The sequence below is a fragment of the Adiantum capillus-veneris genome, chromosome 1 (assembly GCF_014529385.1).
Source record: "Adiantum capillus-veneris isolate H3 chromosome 1, ASM1452938v2, whole genome shotgun sequence".
In the NCBI taxonomy this organism is placed as follows: Eukaryota; Viridiplantae; Streptophyta; class Polypodiopsida; order Polypodiales; family Pteridaceae; genus Adiantum; species Adiantum capillus-veneris.
This window is the reverse complement of record NC_140931.1, coordinates 116,337,702-116,361,273: the sequence shown is the minus strand read 5'-3', so window position 1 is coordinate 116,361,273 and position 23,572 is coordinate 116,337,702.

Here is a 23,572-nt window from a genome sequence, read left to right as displayed (position 1 = left end):
AAGTGGTGGACCTTGAAACCAAACCCCCATGTAAAACCTATCATGGTCACTACAAGTGGTCAGAAAGAATAACCTTTAAGATATAGTCTTATAGGTTGGACAAGTGATGGACCTTAAGACCCAGATATTCTTAATATAATGACATATAGTGGAAAAGTGGTGAATCTTGAGAGCAGACCACTCATGCTACTAGCGATAATAGATTCGACAAGTGGTGGACCTTGAATGTAAACTCCCCATGTAGAAAATAACGTGGGTTTAAGGTATTTCGATGGAGGCTAGCATCTTGGAGACATGGTGCAGCTTGCTTCTCTTCATGTTTCAATGGACCCTAGCTTGGACAAGTGGTGGACATTTGCATCTCTCTATGTTTCAATAGAGTTAGCTTGGACAAATGGTGGACCTTGGAACCAAACCTCCATATAAAACCTATCATGGTCACTCCAAATGGTGAGAAAGAATAACCCTTAAGATATAGCCTTATAGGTTAGACAAGTGGTGGACCTTAACACCCAGATATTCTTAATATAATGACATAGAGTGAAAAAGTGGTGAATCTTGAGACCAAACCACTCCTGCTACTAGCGTTAATAGGTTGGACAAGTAGTGGACCTTGAATGTAAACCCCCCATGTTTCAATAGAGTTAGCTTCGACAAATGGTGGAGCATCCTTCTCTCTGTTTTTCAATGGAGCCTAGCTTTGACAAGTGGTGGACCTTTGCTTCTCTCTATGAGAAGAATAGAGTTAGCTTGGACAAGTGGTGGACCTTGGAACCAAACCCCCCTTTAAAACATATCATGGATATTTCAAGTGGTGACAAAGAATACCCTTTAAGATATACCCTTATAGGTTTGACAAGTGGTCGAGCTTAACACCCGGATCTTGTTAAACGAATGACAAAGCGTGAAAAAGTGGTGAATCTTGAGACCAAACCACTCATGCTACTAGGGATAATAGCTTGGACAAGTGGTTGACCTTGACTTTAAACCCCACATGTAAAATATATCGTGGGTTTAAGGTATTTCAATGGATCCTAGCATCTTGGAGACATGGTGCAGCTTGCTTCTTTTCATGTTTCAAAGAAACCTATCTTCAACCAATGGGGGATCATATTTCTCTCCATGTTTCAATGGAGCCTAGCTTGGACGAGTGGTGGACCTTTTCTTCTCTCTATGTTTCCATAGAGTTAGCTTGGACAAGTGGTGGACCTTGGAACCAAACCCCCATGTAAAACATATCATGGTCATTCCAAGTGGTGAGAAATAATACCCTTTAAGATCTAGCCTTATAGGTTGGACAAGTGGTCGACCTTAAAACCTAGATCTTCTTAATATAACGACATAGAGTGGAAAAGTGGTGCATCTTGACACCAAACCACTCATGCTACTAAGGATAATAGGTTGGACAAGTAGTGGGCCTTCAATGTAAACCCCCCATGTACGAAATATCATGGGTTTAAGTTATTTCAATGGAGCCTAGCATCTTGAAGACATGGTGCATCTTGCTTCTCTTCATGTTTCAATGGAGCCTTTCTTGGACAAATGGTGGAGCATCCTTCTCTCCATCTTTCTATGAACCCTAGCTTGGACAAGTGGTGGACTTTAGCTTCTCTCTATGTTTCAATAGAGTTAGCTCGGACAAGTGGTGGACCTTGGAACCAAACCCCCATTTAAAACCTATCATGGTCACTCGAAGTTGTGAGAAAGAATACTCTTTAAGATATAGCCTTATAGGTTGGACAAGTGGTGGACCTTAACACCCAGATCTTCTTAAAATAATGACATAGAGTGGAAAAGTGGTGAATCTTGAGACCAAACCACTAATGCTACTAGGGATAATAACTTGGACAAGTGGTTGACCTTGAATTTAAACACCACATGTACAAAATATCATGGGTTTAACGTATTTCAATGGATCCTAGCATCTTGGAGACATGGTGCAGCTTGCTTCTCTTCATGTTTCAATGAAACCTATCTTTGACAAATGGTGGATTATCCTTCTCTCCATGTTTCAATGGAGCCTAGCTTCGACAAGTGGTGGACCTTTGCTTCTCTCTATGTTTCAATAGAGTTAGCTTGGACAAGTGGTGGACCTTAGAACCAAACCCCCATGTAAAACATATCGTGGTCATTCCAAGTGGAGAGAAAGAATACAGTTCAAAATATAGCCTTATAGGTTGCACAAGTGGTCGACCTTAAAACCCAGATCTTCTTAATATAATAACATAGAGTGAAAAAGTGGTGAATCTTGACACCAAACAACTCATGCTACTAAGGATAATAGGTTGTACAAGTGGTGGAACTTGAATGTAAACCCACCATGTACAAAATATCGTGGGTTTAAGGTATTTCAATGGAGACTAGCATCTTGGAAACATGGTGCAGCTTGCTTCTCTTAACGTTTTAATGGAGCCTATCTTGGATAAATGGTGGAGCATCCTTCTCTCCATGTTTCAATGGAGCGCAGCTTCAACAAGTGGCGGACCTTTGCTTCTTTCTATGTTTCAATAGAGTTAGCTTTGACAAGTGGTGGACCTTGGAATCAAACCCCCATGTAAAACCTATCATGGTAACTCCAAGTGGTGAGAAAGAATAACGTTTAAGATATAGCCTTATAGGCTGGACAAGTGGTGGACCTTAACACCAAGATCTTCCTAACGTAATGACATAGAGTGGAAAAGTGGTGACTCTTAAGACCAAACCACTCATGCTACTAGAGATAATAAGTTGGACAAGTGGTGGACATTGAATGTAAACCCCCCATGTACAAAATATCGTGGGTTTAAGGTATTTTAATAGATCCTAGCATCTTGGAGACATGGTGCAGCTTGCTTCTCTTCATGTTTCAATGGAGCCTATCTTGGACAAATGGTGGAGCATCCTTCTCTCCATGTTTCAATGGACCCAAGCTTGGACAAGTGGTGGACCTTTGCTTATCTCTATATTTTAATAGAGTTAGCTTGGACAAGTTGTGGACCTTGGAACCAAACCCCCATGTAAAACCTATCAGGGTCAATCTAAGTGGCGAGAAAGAATACCCTTTAAGATATAGCCTTATAGGTTGGACAAGTGGTGGACCTTCACACCCAGATCTTCTTAATATAATGACATAGAGTCGAAAAGTGGTGAATCTTGAGGGCAAACCACTCATGCTACTAAGGATAATAGGTTGGACAAGTGGTGGAACTTGAAAGTAAACCCCCCATGTATGAAATATCGTGGGTTTAAGTTATTTCAATGGAGCCTATCATCTTGGATACATGGTGCAGCTTGCTTCTTTTCATGTTTCAACGGAGCCTATCTTGGACAAATGGTGGAGCATTCTTCTCTCCATGTTTCAATGGACCCTAGCTTGGACAAGTGGTGGAACTTTGCTTCTCGCTATGTGTCAATAGAGTTAGCTTCGACAAGTGGTGGATCTTGGAACAAAACCCCATGTATAACCCATCATGGTCACTCCAAGTGGCGAGAAAGAATACCCTTTAAGATATAGCCTTATAAGGTTGGACAAGTGGTGGACCTTAACACCTAGATCTTCTTAATATAATGACATAGAGTGGAAAAGTGAAGAATCTTGAGACCAAACCACTCATGCAAATAGCAATAATATCTTGGACAAGTGGTGGACATTGAATGTACACCCCTCATCTACGAAATATTGTGGATTTAAGGTATTTTGATGGAGCCTAGAATCTTGGAGACATGGTGCATCTTGCTTCTCGTCATGTTTCAATGGAGCCTATCTTGGACAAATGGTGGAGCATCCTTCTCTCCATGTTTCAATGGAGCCGAGCTTGGACAAGTGGTGAACCTTTGCTTCTCTCTATGTTTCAATAGAGTTAGCTTGGACAAGTGGTAGACCTTGGAACCAAACCCCCATGTAAGACCTATCATGGTCACTCCAAGTGGTGAGAAAAAATAACCTTTAAGATATAGCCTTATAGGTTGGACAAGTGGTGGACCTTAAGACCCAGATATTCTTAATATAATGACATAGAGTGGAAAAGTGGTGAATCTTGAGAGCAAACCACTCATGCTACTAGCAATAATAGGTTGGACAAGTGGTGGACCTTGAATGTAAACCCCCCATGTAAAAAATATCGTGGGTTTAATGTATTTTGATGGATACTAGCATCTTGGAGACATCGTGCATCTTGCTTCGCTTCATGTTTTTATGGAGCGTATCTTGGACAAATGGTGGAGCATCGTTCTCTATATGTTTTAATGGACCCTAGCTTGGACAAGTGGTGGACCTTTGCTTCTCTCTATGTTTCAATAGAGTTAGCTTGGACAAATGGTGGACCTTGGAACTAAACCTCCATGTAAAACCTTTCATGGTCACTCCAAGTGGTTAGAAAGAATAACCCTTAAGATATAGCCTAATACGTTTGACAAGTGGTGGACCTTAACACGCAGATATTCTTAATATAATGACAAAGAGTGAAAAAGTGGTGAATCTTGAGACCAAACCACTCCTGCTACTAGCGGTAATAGGTTGGACAAGTGGTGGACCTTGAATGTAAACCCCCTATGTTTCAATAGAGTTAGCTTCGTCAAATGGTGGAGCATCCTTCTCTCCATGTTTCAATGGAGCCTAGCTCGGACTAGTGGTGGACCTTTGCTTCTCTTTATGAGAAGAATAGAGTTATCTTGGATAAGTGGTGGACCTTGGAACAAAACCCCCATGTAAAACATATCATGGACATTTCAGGGTGGATGCATGAATAGGTGGACCAAAAACCTTGTCCCGGACAGAGGTTTTATAACCGGTACATTAAACCATGTCTATTAGTTCAATTCGATATATTCTTTTGAACAGATTTTTAATTCAATATTGAATTTCCATAGATTTTTGTTAAATATAGAAGACGGCTCTGTACCTCTTAACTATGCACGTCAGCCAGCTCTTTACACCATTACTATTTCCACGTCTCTTTTTCAAATATAGAAGACGTCTCTATAGCTCTTAACTATGCACGTCAGCCAGCTCTTTGTCTTCCCGCTCTCTCGTTTTCCTATCTCTCTTTAACTCTCTGTATAGGAGCATAGATTGTTGTTTTACTTTGTAGGCCTATCACACATCTATTGCTGTCATATACTACTCTTGCTCTCTGTAGGCCTATCACCTCGCTCAATCTCTCCCTCTCTAGCATGGAGCAAGAATCTCACACTGTATGTGACTGCTCTCAGCCTCACTATGAACTGTGTGCTAGGTATGCTGTTGATGCGGTCAAGGAATATCATGCTAGGAGAAAGAGGGAGCAGCGTGCTAAGAACAAGCTTGAGCAGGTATCACGTGAGGAAGATAATGATCAAAATGGTGCTGATGATGCAAAGCGTCAAAGACTTTGCAATGACCTTGTTATGCTCTTCAATCGGCGTACAAAGGCCCTCGATGTTGCATCACGCTCATATATTTTGTGCAAGTTTCTCAATCATCCTTCTCTTGGAGACCTTGAAATGCCCAGGGAACAAACAAACTTCGTTGAAGCCATACGCAACACAATAGATGCAATCAAATTACCCAAGAGCGGATAGGAGCTCTATTTTAAAACGTTTATCACCACAATGCTTATGAATGTTGAGTGTACATCTACCTCAAAAGTGAATGTTTCAGCTGCATCTAAGTTGCTAAATTTGCACAAGAGGAACTTCATAGCTGCAAAGAATCGGTTGAGGGCAGCAGGTGATGGCAATTTGCCAATCTCTTTGTGTCGACAGCCCATGGATCGTGGCTTCATAACACCTGATGAGAAAGAGTTGATCTTGTCTTTTTGGATGTCTAACACTCGTGTTTCACCCAATAAGAAGGATGTGTGCAGAAAGCGTATTGGAAGAAATTCATATGTCAAACATCCTGTGCATCTTCTTGAACAAGCTTAGGTAATAACTTGCTTCACTATATCCATTTTTGTTTTCTAATATTTGCATTCATGACCTATATTCTCTATAAATGGGTTGATAAGAGTAGATATGAAATCGAATATGAAGGAAGTTATAAATGGAAATAAGGGGAATTTGTATTTGGTCCTAGACTAAGAGTAGATAAATATTGGATGTGAAGGAGAATATAAATGGAAACATAGTTTTTATCATACGTGTATTTTTGTTGAAACATACGTTTTCAGACGCATACTTTCACACGCGTATGATATGTATAAACTGGTTAGGTAAAAAACTGGTTTACATAACCAGTAAAAATCTTTTAACACCTATTTCTCACTGGTATACATAGTGGTTAAGTGTTCACATGTACTCGTCAAGTGTTCACATGTATTGTTTGTCATGTCAGATAGGTAGAAAACATATCTGTTTGAAAGGAAAATAGTGGTTTACATATCCAGTAACTTTTTTTGTACACTTATTTCTCACTGGTATACATCGTGATTAAGTCCTCACATGTACTGGTTAGGTAAATAACATACCGGTTTTAAATGAAAAGACTAGTTTACATTAGCAGTCAGAACATTTCAACTGGTTGACACTTATATACCACTAGATTGTACCAAGGACATGTGTTCATTTTTTTTAACACATTTTTCTCACTGATATACATCGTGGTTAAGTGCTTACATGTACTGGTTAGTAAATAACATAGCGGTTTTAAATGAAAAGACTGGTTTACATCAGCAGTAAGAATATTTGAACAGGTTGACACTTATATACCACTAGATTGTACCAAGGACATGTGTTCATTTCTTTTAACACTAATTTCTCACTGGTATACATTGTGGTTAAGTGCTCACTTGTACTGGTTAGGTAAATAACATACCGGTTTTGAATGAAAAGACTGGTTTACATCAACAATAAGAACATTTACACTGGTTGACACTTATATACCACTGGAACGTACCAAGGACATGTGTTCATTTTTTTAACCCTTATTTTTCACTGGTACACATCATGGGTAAGTGCTCACATGTACTGGTTAGGTAAATAACATACCGGTTTTAAATGAAAAGATTGAGTTACATCAGCAGTAAGAACATTTGCACTGGTTGACACTTATATACCACTGGTACGTACCAATGACATGTGTTCATTTTATTTAACACTTATTTCTCACTGGTATACATCGTGGTTAGGGTGCTCACATGTACTGGTTAGGTAAATAACATACCGGTTTTAAATGAAAAGACTGGTTTACATCAGCAGTCGGAACATTTGAACCGGTTGACACTTATATACCACTGGTACGTACCAAGGACATGTGTTCATTTTTTTAACCCTTATTTTTCACTGGTACACATCATGGGTAAGTGCTCACATGTACTGGTTAGGTAAATAACATACCGATTTTAAATGAAGAAACTGGTTTACATCAGCAGTAAGAACATTTGAAGTGGTTGACACTTATATACCACTGGTACGTACCAAGGGCATGTGTTCATTATTTTTAACACTTATTTATCACTGGTATACATCGTGGTTAAGTGCTCACTTCTACTGGTTAGGTAAATAACATACCGGTTATAAATCAAAAGACTGGTTTACATCAGCAGTAAGAACATTTGCATTGATTGACACTTATATACCATTGGTACGTACCAAGGACATGTGTTCATATATACTGGTTTACCTAACCAATTAAGTGGAAAAACATAGTGGTTTGAAATAAAAATACTAGTTTATAGTAATGTAATAGTTTTCCTCAAAACCTGCAGTTTTCTTCAATGTTCTTTAACCATACATGTCTTTCATTGTAGGTGGAGCTCTTTCTCAACTTCAAAGAACAATACCCTGAAATTGTAATAAGGCAGCGCGCGTTTGAGTACATGAAGCCATATTTTGTGCGGAAATTGAGAGACCGATATACTTGTTGCTGCATTTCACATGTTCAAATGTCTTTCCTACAGGATGCCATAAATCACATGCGAAGTTCTATATTCGGTCTGCATGGAAAAGCTTGCCATTGTCAATGCAATATATGCAAAGACAATGGTGGATGCAAGGCACCAAAAAACCCTATCAAGAGTGTAACAGCCTTATTGGACTCTATATTGTGTCCTAAATCAGATACGTCCACCTTCCATGCCCTTGCCTGCTTGAGTGGCCAATGTAAAAGATGTGGCCCGGATAAGTTGGACTTTTGTGCTGCAGAGGTTGCATTTATTGCTAAAAAGATTGTGATGAAGATTTTTGAGGACCTAGAAGTAGGAACTGCGCGTGACGGTCTGAAGAAGAAAAGGAAAGTCTTGTCACATAAGGAAATATCATGCCAGGATCTCTCAGTCATGTTCAAAGACCATCTTAAGAAATACATAATGCATAATTTTGTGTTTAGATGGCAAGCAGAACAATATAAGGAATGTATACAAAGCTTTCTAGAAGATATTGTTGTGTCAGTTGTTGACTTTGCTAAAAATTATAGTTTCAAAGAACAAAATGAGATTCAGTCCATGCACTGGTATTCAAATCAAGTAACTATTTTTGTGCACATAACATATTTCTGAATTGCAAGTAACGACATCACCCTAGATCAGTATTATTTCTTTTGTATTAAGCCTTCAATAATTTCTGATTTTTATATTATGCAGGTGACATCCACAAGACAATTCACTTCTTCATTTCAGATGACAAGCAACATGACACACATTTTGTTCAACACTGTTTTCTGAAACATGCGGAATGGCTAAAGAAATTTGGTCTAAATATAAAACGTCATTGGGTATGGTTTGATGGAGCAGCTTCACAATTCAAAGCAAGAAGACCATTCTATTTCCTTGCCAGGTATACCATGTTCTAACAAACATTATCTGAAGGTGGTTTTAATATAGAGACCTATCATAGTGGCATTAAAGTTTTAATAAAATGCTTGTCTAACATCAGTAATATTATAATACGTGTTTTTTTCGGTAATTTTATCGTGCCAAGAGTATATTAATCTTCTTCTATCCATTGAATAAATTGCAAATACAGTGTTTTTACGGGATGGAAAATGTCTTGGAACTTATTTGGATCCGGACATGGTAAGGGAGAACATGACGGTGCGGGAGCAGTGATAAAAAGGTCTTTAACTCAATACCAATTGCAGCCAAACTGCCCAAAGATAGACTGTGCTACATATGTTGTGGAATTATTGAGACGGACCTTGTCAGATGGTGCTACAGCCACCTATGCATCCCAGGCCTGTTATGTAAGCAGGATTTTTTGGGTGATTGAATTGGGAGATGTCGAAAGGGGAAAAAATTGGGATGTGAAGGCTGTAAAAAATACCTGCTCAATGCACTCTGTTTTTGCATATTCAGAGCATGATACAACTACTTTGAGAACACGTTCACTGTCTTGTTTTTTGTAGTGCATGTAAACAGGAAAAGTGGAGGAGATGTGTGAGCAAGTCACACGTTCCTTTCTGGACATACCTTATTTTGGAGCCTACAGAAGAAGGGGAAGATGATGACGACGAAATAAATGAGGATGCAGTATATGAAGGACACTATGACACCCTCAGTCAAGCTCTTATTGTTGGTGATAATTTTGTTGTTCCCGCACCAAATGACAATGAAGAAAAAGTGGATTTCTATATAGTGAAATGCACTGCAGCTGTTCAAGAGTTTCATTCAGACGCTGAAGATGACTGGGGCAATATCATTGGGCGAGGATCCTATGCTATCAAAAGGTTTTACTATCGTATGATAAATGAGCAGACCTATGAGCTTTTGAACAAAAATCCAGAGGTGTTCATATATTCACATCTTGTTCGGGCAATCAAAATCCCCATGATACCCCATCCCAGCAACTCAAAACTATATACAATATCACTTGATGTCAGTGAGTCTATCTACAATAGTATGCCTTTTGAGCTGTAACCATCTTAAGAAATGCATAATGCATAATTTTGTGTATATCTGCCTATTACTGTAAACTGAACTGTCTCCCTCTCCCTCTCTCTCTCTCTCTCTCTCTCTCTCTCTCTCTCTCTCTCTCTCTCTTTGTCACTTCTCAGTATCATTTCTATATCCTACCAGTCATTTCTCAGTATCATACCGGTATCATACCAGTCAATTCCCAGTATCATACCGGTATGATACAATATCATACCGGTATGATACACTATCATACCGGTATGATACACTATCATACCAGTCATTTCCCAGTATCATACCCATATCATACATTCCCTCTCTCTTTGTCTCTCTCTCTCTCTCTCTCTCTCTCTCTCTCTCTCTCTCTCTCTCTCTCTCTCTCTCTCTCATTTCTAAACATCATACCAGTCATTTCTCAGTATCATACCGGTATGATATTGAGGAGTGATTGGTATGATCCCGGTATTATACAAGTTCCTCTGTCTTTCTCTCTCTCTCTCTCTGTCTCTCTCTCTCTCTCTCTCTCTCTCTCTCATTTCTAAACATCATACCATTCATTTCTCAGTATCATACCGGTATGATATTGAGGAGTGATTGGTATGATACCGGTATTATACAAGTTCCTCTGTCTTTCTCTCTCTGTGTGTGTGTGTGTGTGTGTGTGTGTGTAACGTCTCAATATCATATCGGTCACTCCACAGTATCATACCGGTATTATACCAGTCTCTCTCCCTCTCTCTGTCACTGCTAAGTATCATACCGGTCACTCCTCAATATCATACCTGTATCATATTAGTCACTTCACAGTATCATACCGGTATCATACCAGTCACTTCTCAGTATAAGATTCTCTCTCTCTCTCTCTCTCTCTCTCTCTCTCTCTCTCTCTCTCTCTCTCTCTCTCTCTCTCTCTCTCTCTCTCTCTCTCTCTCGTGTCACTTCTCAATATCATACCGGTCACTTCTCAGTATCATACCTGTATCATACCAGTCACTTGAAAGAATCATACCGGTATCATACATGTCACTTCTTTGTATCCGACTCTCTCTCTCTCTCTCTCTCTCTCTCTCTCTCTCTCTCTGTCTCTCTCTCTCACTATCATACCAGTCATGCCCAGTATAATACCGTTATCAGACACTCTCTCTCACTGTCTCCTTTTATTTGCAATATACTTCAAATATAGAATACAACTTATTTCCGTGCAACTTGCTTGTAAATGTATTATACATGAATTCCATTACATTGATTGAGCCTTTTGGCTGAGTAATTCTCCATTTACATCCATCGACAAAAAAATACATCGACAAAAGTCGCCCACTTCACAGACTTTATGAAGCTTTCTTTTTATATAAAAAATTTGTTCCTTTCTTCTTGAAAAAGTCAATCCACCATTTCCAATAAAAACGACGCACATAGGTGTCGTCAGGTTGTCCGTCTGCACAAATTATAGTCCTCTTTGTATACTCAATTCTGTCCTTAGAGTACAACCAGTGTGCGTGACCCCAATGGATTAAACATTAGCTTATATCCAGAATCATCAAAGATAAGTGTGTCAGGTGGTAGGTCAGGAAAATTTTCGAGATTCTTGTGGAACACCGGTTTATCTGTCGCGTCCAATTTAAAAGGGGCCCTTGTGCATTGCACCTGACTTACCACTCTATTGAATCTTTTGTGGTGGTCAGGGAACATTGTCGCTAGCGTGTGTTTGAGCTTCTCCAACTCGAAGTAGCTCCATATCCACACTTCGAACCATCCGAAACAAAAATTCAGAAACACTTCTGCATTGGGCCTTACCCAAAACTGTGTATCCCCTTCAACAACATACCGCATTTCTGGCCAGTGGGGCAATTCTTCACCATATTTTCCATCAAATTTCTTGAGCAGTAATCCATTAAGGTCCAAAATGAGAACCCTACGCTGGACGCTCAACGGAGGTGGTGGCCTTGGCCATATCAGTGGGATTCTTTTAATTAGTCTATACCATAGAGGAAACACGAGCACTGCAGGAGACAACACGCAATTCCATATTGCACGAATGTCAGCCCTGCCATTCTGCTTGTTAGCCCTGAACCTATCTGCAAGGTGCCATTCTTCAACTGAAAACATATCTGCAGATGCAAAATTACACAAGACTCAAATTTAAATATGCAATTAGGACATATCTATAGATTGAAATCATACAATAAAAACACACAATGTTCAAAAATTAGGAACAAGATGAAAGAGACGTCGAATGGGAAAGAAAGTTATATTAATTTCAGAAGTGGTTACATAAAAAGAAACATGGGGGGGCAAACTATAATCTTTTGCAGGCTCTGGGTTTAGGGTCAGAACTTGTGCCGGTATTCTGCATCTCCTTAGTGTCTTCTATGTCCATCTCTTCTTTTGGCTGCCCCTGGGTCTCTTCCTCTTCCTTGCTTTTTTGCTCCATTTCAGGATTCTCATCTCCAGTCTTCTCGATTTTTTTTCTTTTTGCCTTTGTTATATGCTGAGCAAGGGTCTCCTCGGGACTTTCCTCCAACCTGACATCTACACGACCATTAGCTTTAGAAAGCTGTGCAGCAAGAGATCACTTATTAGAGCCATAATCAATGAAAAAACTTACTCTTGCCACGTTGGCCTCATTTTCTCGGGGTCTTTGATCTTGTCACCCGCACACTGTCTAGCAACACATCGTCTTCCTCATTTTGGGTTTTCTCTTCAGCACCAGTCGTACTCTGCTCCTTTACCTCAAAGTTTTGTTCTTCTTCTTTTGTTTCCGAAACAGGTTTCTCAGCATTACCAGGGACATTTTCATCAAGCAATACCTCCACAGGTGTCTTGTATGCAGGCGTCACTGCATCGTTCCCTGTGTCTTTACCGGCAGTAGTTCTGAAGCAGCTTGACTCTGAAAAAACATCAGTGAAGACAAAAATCAACCACCTGAAAAAACATCAGAGAAGACAAAAATCAACCACGTGATTACCCATTGAAACAATTTTCTCACCTGTTTTTGGGCATGGTTCAAATGGCTTCTTCTTTAGAAGGGATTGGTCTTCTACAGAAATAACTCCGAGGCAATCCTTAAGCATGCACTTTCCTTTCTCAGCCAAGTGAGCATAGCAGAATGCATGGTATGCATGTGAACAAGGCAATAGAACAACATGGCTTGAGCGATTGTGATCATGAATTCTTACACCACAAGCATTGCACACATCAATGAGAGAAACACTATGTCCAGGAGCTGTTACTCGTGTAGGCAAGACTATTGTTTCAGGTAGCATTGGTTGACTAATCATGCCTGTCACAAATGTGACATAGAGACCAAAGGTTTCCTCACGGTCCAAGCATTTGGATAATTCTTCCTGTAGGCAAGAGACCTTTGTTATCAAACAATGTCAAACAGGTATAAAATCACTATGAATGCTTGAAAATCGGTATAATGATGTTATCATATCGGTATGATTACATCCTGCTGGTATGATGTTATCCCACCGGTATAATGTTATTATATTGGATAGTATAACATCATACCGGTAGGATAACATCCGGTAACATCATATCGGTAGGATAACAATATACCGGAAGCATAACATGAAACCGGTTGGATTTTATCATACCGGTTGGATCTAACCATACCAATAGGATGTTATCATACTGGTAGGATTATCTCCTAAATCTTACCGGTAAGATAACATCCTACCGGTAGGATGTAATCATACCGGTAGGGTATAATCCTACCGGTATGATAACATCCTATCGGTATTGTCACCTACCCTTACCGAATATGATATAATCCTACCGGTATGAAAAATCATACTTTGCATGTATTATACTACAATCAGATGGAGTTAAAAGCATACATGTGCCTGCTGTAGGGTGTCTTTTGCTTGGTCAAATTTTTCTTGGAGGCTGTCAAGCAAGCCTGTTGGTACATTGGCATCATCAGGGAAGTGCATTTGGATGGTGTCAAGGGCACCCTCGCAACGGTGCACATCAGCAACAGATTTGACCACTGAATCCTTAGCCTTCTGACACTCGGCTGATACATTGTCACGATATTTTCTAACCTCAACAAGAAGTTCTTGCAAGGAAGTGGATACTTCAACACTAAAGGCAGACTGAGTGGTCGCAAAAAGTCCACTTCCGACTGGTGTACTTCCGGATGGGGTATTTACTAAGAAGATGGCAGAACCACTTGGGGTACCTGTGGATACTTGGGAAGTCTCTAACTTCCATTGTTCTCTTTTCCTATCTAAGTGACCTTCATTGGTCACATTCTTCACCACCTCAGATGCAAACTCAGCCCACTTTACCGGACCTATGCATACGAAATAAACATGTCCGCATGCAAACTTGACTCCCAGCAGATATTTTGGTGGTTTGGATTGGTACACCTGCTTGTAGAGCTGGTACAGTCCCTTGTAGTGATCCGGCCTTGCTGTTTTTATCGGCACTTTTTTCTCCTTCACTGGAAGACACGTGAAAACTTTCATCCAGTCGGATATGGGCACATCTGCATCTGTCAACTTCCTAACATCTTTCCTCTCAAGACTTAACCCATATTCCCTGTAAAAATCCTCCTTTGTCGTGCAGAATGCCTTTAATGGCACATCCACATCCTTGGGGTGAACAAAGCGGCTGATTTTGGGAGGAGGCTGTAACTTCTGTCTCTGAAAGGAATAAATCCATACTCATTACTCAATGTATCCACACCTCAGTACTCTACTACACACAGGTCCGCTATACACAACACGAACAGAGACAGAGAGAGGTGACATACCTTCGTGGGAGAATGTCGGGTCTTTGTGGGAGACACCTGTCGGGTTTCATTCCTTGGTCTCTTTCTTAGGTTGATATCCATGGCGAAGGATAAGCAGCATGCACAGGGGGCTGTATAGTGAGCTGAGAAAGCCGTAGAAGGAGAAAGGCACAAAGATATAGAGAAGTCACAGTCATGAAAACATTCGACTGAACATTCGTTCTGACGTGATTTTTAAAATTTTGTATCCTCCACACGAATATTTAATTCAAACAATTCTTGCCCATAACACCAGTTTTATACCCCCTAAATTTTAAGCCTCCAAAAGAAAATTTCAATCGGTTAAAACCGGGCCACCAATTCATGCAAGCACCCTTCAAGTGGTGAGAAAGAACACCCTTTAAGATATACCCTTATAGGTTCGACAAGTGGTCGACCTTAACACCCAGATCTTCTTAATATAATGACATAGAGTGGAAGGAAACGTGGTGAATCTTGAGACCAAACCACTCATGCTACTAGGGATAATATATTGGATACGTGGTTGACCTTGACTTTAAACCCCACATGTAAAATATATCGTGGGTTTAAGGTATTTCAATGGATCCTAGCATCTTGGAGACATGGTGCAGCTTACTTATTTTCATGTTTCTATGAAGCCTCTATCTTCGACCAATGGGGGAACATCCTTCTCTCCATGTTTCAATGGACCCTAGCTTGGACAAGTGGTGGACCTTTGCTTCTCTCTATGTTTCCATAGAGTTAGCTTGGACAAGTGGTGGACCTTGGAACCAAACCCCCATGTAAAACATATCATGGTCATTCCAAGTAGTGAGAAATAATACCCTTTAAGATCTAGCCTTATAGGTTGGACAAGTGGTCGACCTTAAAACCTAGATCTTCTTAATATAACGACATAGAGTGGAAAAGTGGTGAATCTTGAGAACAAACCACTCATGCTACTAAGGATAATAACTTGGAAAAGTGGTTGACCTTGAATTTAAACCCCACCTGTACAAAATATCGTGGGTTTAAGGTATTTCAATGGAGCCTAGCATCTTGGAGACATGGTGCAGCTTGCTTCTCTTAACGTTTCAATGGAGCCTATCTTGGAAAAATGGTGGAGCATCCTTCTCTCCATGTGTCAATGGAGCCCAGCTTGGACAAGTGGTGGACCTTTGCTTCTCTCTATGTTTCAATAGAGTTAGCTTGGACAAGTGGTGGACCTTGGAGTCAAACCCCCATGTAAAACCTATCATGGTAACTCCAAGTGGTGAGAAAGAATAGCGTTTAAGATATAGCCTTATAGGTTGGAAAAGTGGTGGACCTTAACACCGAGATCTTCTTAACGTAATGACATACAGTGGAAAAGTGGTGAATCTTAAGACCAAACCACTTATGCTACTAGAAATAATAACTTGGAAAAGTGGTTGACCTTGAATTTAAACCCCACATGCACAAAATATCGTGGGTTTAAGGTATTTCAATGGATCCTAGCATCTTGGAGACATGGTGCAACTTGCTTCTCTTCATGTTTCAATGAAGCCTATCTTCGACAAATGGTGGATCATTCTTATCTCCATGTTTCAATGCAGCTTAGCTTGGACAAGTGGTGGACCTTTGCTTCTCTCTACGTTTCAATAGAGTTAGCTTGGACAAGTGGTGGACCTTGGAACCAAACCACCATATAAAACATATCATGGTCATTCCAAGTGGTGAGAAAGAATACCGTTTAAAATATAGCCTTATAGGTTGGACAAGTGATCGACCTTAAAACCCAAATATTCTTAATATAAATACATAGAGTGGAAAAGTGGTGAATCTTGAGACCAAACCACTCATGCTACTAAGGATAATAGGTTGGACAAGTGGTGGACCTTGAATGTAAAGCTTCCATGTACGAAATATCGTCGGTTTAAGGTATTTCAATAGAGCCTAGCATCTTGGAGACATGGTGCATCTTGCTTCTCTTCACATTTCAATGGAGCCTATCTTGGATAAATGGTGGAGCATCCTTCTCTCCATGTTTCAATGGATCCCAGCTTGGACAAGTGGTGGACCTTTGCTTCTCTCTATGTTTCATTAGAGTTAGCTTGGACAAGTGGTGAACCTTGGAATCAAACCCCCATGTAAAACCTATCATGGTAACTCCAAGTGGTGAGAAATAATAACGTTTAAGAGATAGCCTTATAGGATCTTCTTAACGTATTTTTATAGAGTGAAAAAGTAGTGAATCTTGAGACCAAACCACTCATGCTACTAGACATAATAGGTTGGACAAGTGGTGGACCTTGAATGTAAACCCCCCATGTACGAAATATAGTGTGTTTAAGGTATTTCAATGGATCCTAGCATCTTGGAGACATGGTGCATCTTGCTTATCTTCATGTTTCAATGGAACCTATCATGGACAAATGGTGGAGAATCCTTCTCTCCATGTTTCAATGGACCCTAGCTTGGACAAGTGGTGGACCTTTGCTTCTCTGTATATTTCAATAGATTTAGCTTGGACAAATGGTGGACCTTGGAACCAAACCACCTTGTTAAACCTATCATGGTCACTCCAAGTGGCGAGAAAGAATACACTTTAAGATATAGCCTTATAGGTTGGACAAGTGGTCGACCTTAAAACCGAGATCTTCTTAATATAATGACATAGAGTGAAAAGTGGTGAATCTTGACACCAAACCACTCATGCTACTAAGGATAATAGGTTCGACAAGTGGTGGACCTTGAACGTAAACCCCCCATGTATGAAATATCGTGGGTTTAAGGTATTTCAATGGAGCCTATCATCTTGGATACATGGTGCAGCTTGCCTCTCTTCATGTTTCAATGGAGCCTTTCTTGGACAAATGGTAGAGCATCCTTCTCTCCATGTTTCAATGGACCCTAGCTTGGACAAGTGCTGGACCTTTGCTTCTCGCTATATGTCAATAGAGTTAGCTTGGACAAGTGGTGGATCTTGGAACCAAACCCCCATGTATAACCTATCATGGTCACTCCAAGTGGCAAGAAAGAATACCCTTTGAGATATAGCCTTATAAGGTTGGACAAGTGGTGGACCTTAACACCCAGATCTTCTTAATATAATGACATAGAGTGGAAAAGTGGTGAACCTTGAGACCAAACCACTCATGCTACTAGCGATAATAGGTTGGACAAGTGGTGGACCTTGAATGTAAACCCCCCATGTACAAAAGATTGTGGGTTTAAGGTATTTCAATGAAGCCTAGCATCTTGGAGACATGGTGCAGCTTGCTTATCTTTATGTTTCAATGGAGCCTATCGTGGATAAATGGTTGAGCATCCTTCTCTCCATGTTTCAATGGACCTTAGCTTGGAGAAGTGGTGGACCTTTGCTTCTCTCTATGTTTCGATAGAGTTAGCTTCGACAAGTGGTGGACCTTGGAACCAAACCCCCATGTAAAACCTATCATGGTCATTCCAAGTGGGGAGAAAGAATACCCTTTAAGATATAGCCTTATAGGTTGGACAAGTGGTGGACCTTAACACCCAGATCTTCTTAATATAATGACATAGAGTGGAAAAGTGGTGAATCTTGAGACTAAACCACTCATGCTACTAGCGATAATAGGTTGGACAAGTGGTGGACCTTGAATGTAAATCCCCCATGTACGAAATATCATGGGTTTAAGATATTTCAATGGAGCCTAGCATCTTGGAGACATGGTGTAGCTTGCTTCTCTTCATGTTTCACACATGGTAGAGCATCCTTCTCTCCATGTTTCAATGGACCCTAGCTTGGACAAGTGGTGGACCTTTGCTTCTCTCTATGTTTCAATAGAGTTAGCTTGGACAAGTGGTGGACCTTGGAACTAGACCCCTATGTAAAACCTATCATGTGCATTCCAAGTGGTGGTAAATAATACCATTTAAGATATAGCCTTATAGGTTGGACAAGTGGTGGACCTTAACACCCGATCTTCTTAATATAATGACATAGAGTGGAAAAGTGGTGAATCTTGAGACCAAACCACTCATGCTACTAGGGATAATAGGTTGGACAAGTGGTGGACCTTGAATTTAAACCCCGCATATACAAAATATCGTGGGTTTAAGGTATTTCAATGGAGCCTAGCATCTCGGAGACATGGTGTAGCTTGCTTCTCTTCATGTTTCAATGGAGTCTATTTTGGACAAATGGTGGAGCATCCTTCTCTCCATGTTTCAATGGACCCTAGATTGGACAAGTGGTGGACGTTTGCTTCTCTCTATGTTTCAATAGAGTTAGCCTATATTAGACAATTAGTAGACCTCCAATCTCTCCATGTTGTCTAGAGCTGAGCTTGGACAAGTGGTGGACCTTACTTCGCCTTTCCCTTAGTTTACTAGCTTAAAATATCACTATGTATACTTGCCTAGATCTAGCTTGAACAAGTGGTGGACCTTGTATTCACACAAACTTAATCCATTACAAAAAAGTATATGATAAAATAGCATTTTGTTTGTTTTTGTTTCAGGAAAGATGGATCCAAAAAAACAAGTTGCAAGGGTTGCTGTCTCAGTTGACTATACTTGCAATGATCTTAGGAAATGGTATTTGGAAATACGTGGTAAAGAGGGTGGAGAAAATTGAGCCTAGAGATTTTCCATGGTCAATCTATGTGGTGAGCCTACAAATGGAAGGAAATCTCTACTTGATGCGCCACTTCAATAATAAAGTGCCTATTGGCTTATGTGTTTTAGATATGACAAAAAATGTTGGAGGCAATTTGAAGTGGAGTGAGGAGACATTTAACAATGCTTTGGATGAGATCTTGGCTATTGCTAGAGGGTCAACAGATCCTCGATTTGTCTTTCTTGCATTTGTGGATTTCACTATCTTCACAAAATTGCAATGTGCCTTTCACGCCATGGAAGATAATCTGAGCTACCATTGTTGTGGTGCATTGCATCAATTTCCATCATCTCCTTGCAAAGGAGAAATTCAAATCCTAACAGTTATTGCCTTCTTGGGACAAGGCAATGCATTTGAAGACTTGAGAAGAAGATCAGAGGAACATCCCATGCCAATTGATTGTTCTCTTCTTCAAGTAGCAGATAACGATATGTCAGATTTGCAATATTTGGAGGCCAAAAAAAGAGCTTTGGTCAAGCACTAAATTCGTACATATTTTTTTGAAGACCGCAAGCTTGTTGATGTTTTTGGTGATGGCTCCTTGGTTGCACAAGAAGGAATACAACAGAAAAAAGAAATTTTATGCTTAGTTGATAGTGTGGAGGAGGCAAAAAACGTGGAGACCATGCTGCTAGACTTTGTTAAGTCTCATGAAGATATAGAAAAATGGGCTGGACTTCAACAATCCACTTCGCAATCAGACGACACTCTGCCTATTACAGAGGAGTTCTCTCCACGAACAACAACAACAACATCCTCTGTCAATGGAGGACTTTTTGGAAATGGAGACACGTACGTTTTGAGTTTCTTGTGCATGTTAGTGTTTCTTGTTACTGATTTGATACTCTTAATGTTAGATTTTCCTTGATATAGTATTGATTGAGTTTGTATTTTTTATCTCAAGCATTCAAGGTTTGAATGTAAATAGTAAATTACTTGAGTTTTTGAATGGTGGATCTTTAGACTAAAACTATAACATTTAATACTCACAAAGACTTAATTACTTAAGAGCTTAAACTCAATAAGTTTTGGACCTTTTATCAATACCCCCTTGATATGATACATTAGATCCCAGCAAGGTTAAATGGTGATGCTTCATAAATTGAACCTAGCTTAGACAGGTGCTGGAGCCTAAATTTAAACTAACCTTGCTAGAAGGGAGCTTATGTTTGGACTTTGAGAACTAGCATAAGTAATCAATTAGAGCATAGATTAGACATGTGGTGGTGGCCTTAGAGACCAAAATCTTAATGAGCTTGGAAAGTTATTTAAGTACTGCAATTTACTTAGTTTTAGTACTCACTAAAGGCATAGCTTGACAAAAGGTGGACCTTACATGGATCCTAATTTCAAGAGGTGTGGTAGACCTTCCAACCAAGCTCATATAGCTTGGACATGTGGTGGGCCTTGCATGGAGACTAGTTTAGACAAGTGTGGTACACCTTGTAACCAACACCCATTTGTTATATTAGCTTGGACAAGTGGTGGACCTTGCTTTTATGTTTCAATGGAGCATATTTTGGACAAGTGGTAGACCTTGTTTCTCTCCATGCTTCAATGGAGAGAAACATTAGCTTGGACAAGTGGTGGACCTTGCTTTTATGTTTGAAAGGAGCATATTTTGGACAAGTGGTAGACATTGTTTCTCTCCATGGTTCAATGGAACCCACCTTAGACAAGTGAACTTGAAACCAAACCCCCATAATACAACCTACTAAATAGGTTGGAAAATTGGTGGGATATGAAACCATCCATGATAGAGCATAGTATAGGTGAAAACGTAGTGGTCCTTATATCCATTACCCATGCATAGCTTGGACAAGTGGTGGACCTTGATTCTCTCTATGTTTCAATGGATCCTATCTTGGACTAGAGATATATCTTACTTATTTCCATGCTTCAATGGATTGTAGCTTGGATAAGGAGTGGACCTTCAAACAAAACTCCACAGCATAGCATATATTAACAATTCATGGGTTTTATAGAGATTTTATTGCCTATTTTGGAGAGTTGGTAGACCTTTATTCTCTATGCTTCAATGGATCTGAGGTTGGACAAGCGGAGCTGGAGAAGTGTTCAACCTTAAAATGAAACCTCCCATGCTACAACCCATCATAGATCGTATATGTAGTGGACCTTGAAACTCTTTTATGTCCCTAGCTTAGAGAAGCATTGCACTCTTGATTATCTCCATACATGAAGGCAAGGTTGGACAAGTGGTGGACCTTCAAACCTGAATCTCTATGCAATAATAGGCAAGTGGTGGAGCTTGTTTTCTCCATGTTCCAATGGAGCCTAGCTTAGACAAACAATGGATCTTGCTTCTGTCCATGTTTCAATGGATCCTAGCTTAGAAATGTGGTGGAGCTTTACTTCTCTCCATGTTCCAATGGACCATAGCTTAGACAAGTGGTAGACCTTGAAAAACACCCCCCGTATACAAAATATTATGGGTTTTCATGTTTCAATGGCACCTAGCTTGGACAAATGGTAGAGCTTGCTTCTCTTTATGTTTCAATGGATCCAATCTTAGCCAAGTGGTGGACCTTGAAACAAGAACCCCCCCCCCCCATGTACAATGTATTATGGGTTTTGAAAGTACTGGGAGAAAATAATAGCTTTGATAAGTGGTGGACCTTGCTTCTCTCCATGCTTCAATGGAGCCGAGGTTGGACACATGTTGGAGAGAAGATGGTTGCCCATGAAATAAGACCATGCATGCTATAATCAATCATATGTTGTACACATGGTGGACCTTGCAATTGTTTTATATGCCTAACTTGGACAAGTGGAGGACCCTTGATTACCTCCAGATATCAACAACAAGCCAAGTTTGGACAAGTGTAGTACCACCAAACCAGAATCTCTATGCTACAATAGAGTATAGGTAGGACACGTGGTGAACCTTGATATCAAACCATCCATGCTACTAGAGATGATAGGTTTCACATGTGGTGGAACCTTGTATCAATGTTCTATGTGTAGTTTTTGACTAGTGATAGACCTTGAATTGAAACTAGTCCCTCTAGGCTACAAGAAAAAAGAGATGGATGAGGATGCTAGACTACTTTTGTTGCATCAACGCATCCCATGTTACCACATAAACTATAGGGTTCTTGGATAAGTGTTGGATCTTGTGTCAATGCTCCATGTCTAGCTTGGACAAGTGGTGGACCTTGGTTCTCTCTATGCTTCAAATGGGCAATAGATTGGAGACACAGTGGCTCTTTTTTTCAATGATTTTACTTTTTGGAAACCTTGGAGGCACCATGTAAGAGGCACTCTAAGTCTTCCATACAATGGACCTATTGGACTATAAAATAATGATATCTTTCTTTGATCTTGTCATTATTTTATGCATAATATTTTCTTCTTTTTGCAGACACAAAGGAGTTAAGTGATATAAAAACTAGATGTATTTCACACTATGATTGGCATGAAGATCCTTTTGGGACACCAACTTTTCCTATTCCCAAAGATGTAGTTTTCCATATTAACGGTGTGGATTTTGAAGTGCGACTTTCACGTATTCAAGGAGCTGGTTATGGGCTATTTGTGCATACTACCCTGGAAAGTGGTTTGACTATACTAAACTATGGAGGGCATAAGTATAGATTTCAAGACTGGAAAAAGATATGCAAAATATTTCCAAGAGCTTATAAATATTCTCTTCTAGAGGATCCAAACATAGAAGAAGAGGAAGATCAATCATACATTATTGGTTGTGTAGAAGAAGGAAACGTGTCGGCTATATAAATAGTTCTCACAGTACAAATGTCTGTCCCAACGTACGCTACACATTTGATCCAAATTTTCCACCTTGGCATAAATGCACCTCTTCACACATCAAGTCAGAAGAATATGGCCATGTATGCATTGAGACTATTTGTCACGTTGAAGCAGGAGAAGAGTTGTTTGCTGACTATAACTTTACTTGACATTGTAAAGTATTGTACATGGATGGAAATCTCAAGTACATGCATCATTTTCATTTTTCATGGATAAAATCTCAAGTGAATATACATTTGATTATTGTTTAGTTTATGCTCAACGAGAATCTAGAGTGCTCTTATGCTTTGTGTGTTGTCTAACTTATTTGACTACCTTGGCCATAGAATCTTGATTCTACTCTAGATTTGTGATAAATCTTACCAAAATTTAATCAATGTCTAGGTTGGACAAGTGGTGGGGCTTCAAACATTACTGTCTTAAACAAGTGGAGCTATCTTACTTGAATAAGTGGTGGCCTTTGAATCCAAATCTAAGCCAAATCTCTAATTGTTTGCTTGTAGTTAGGTTGGACATTTGGTGGACCTTGTATCCATGTTTCCTCAACAAGTTGTGGCTTTTAGTTTTCACTTTAAGTACTCATATTTAATGTTG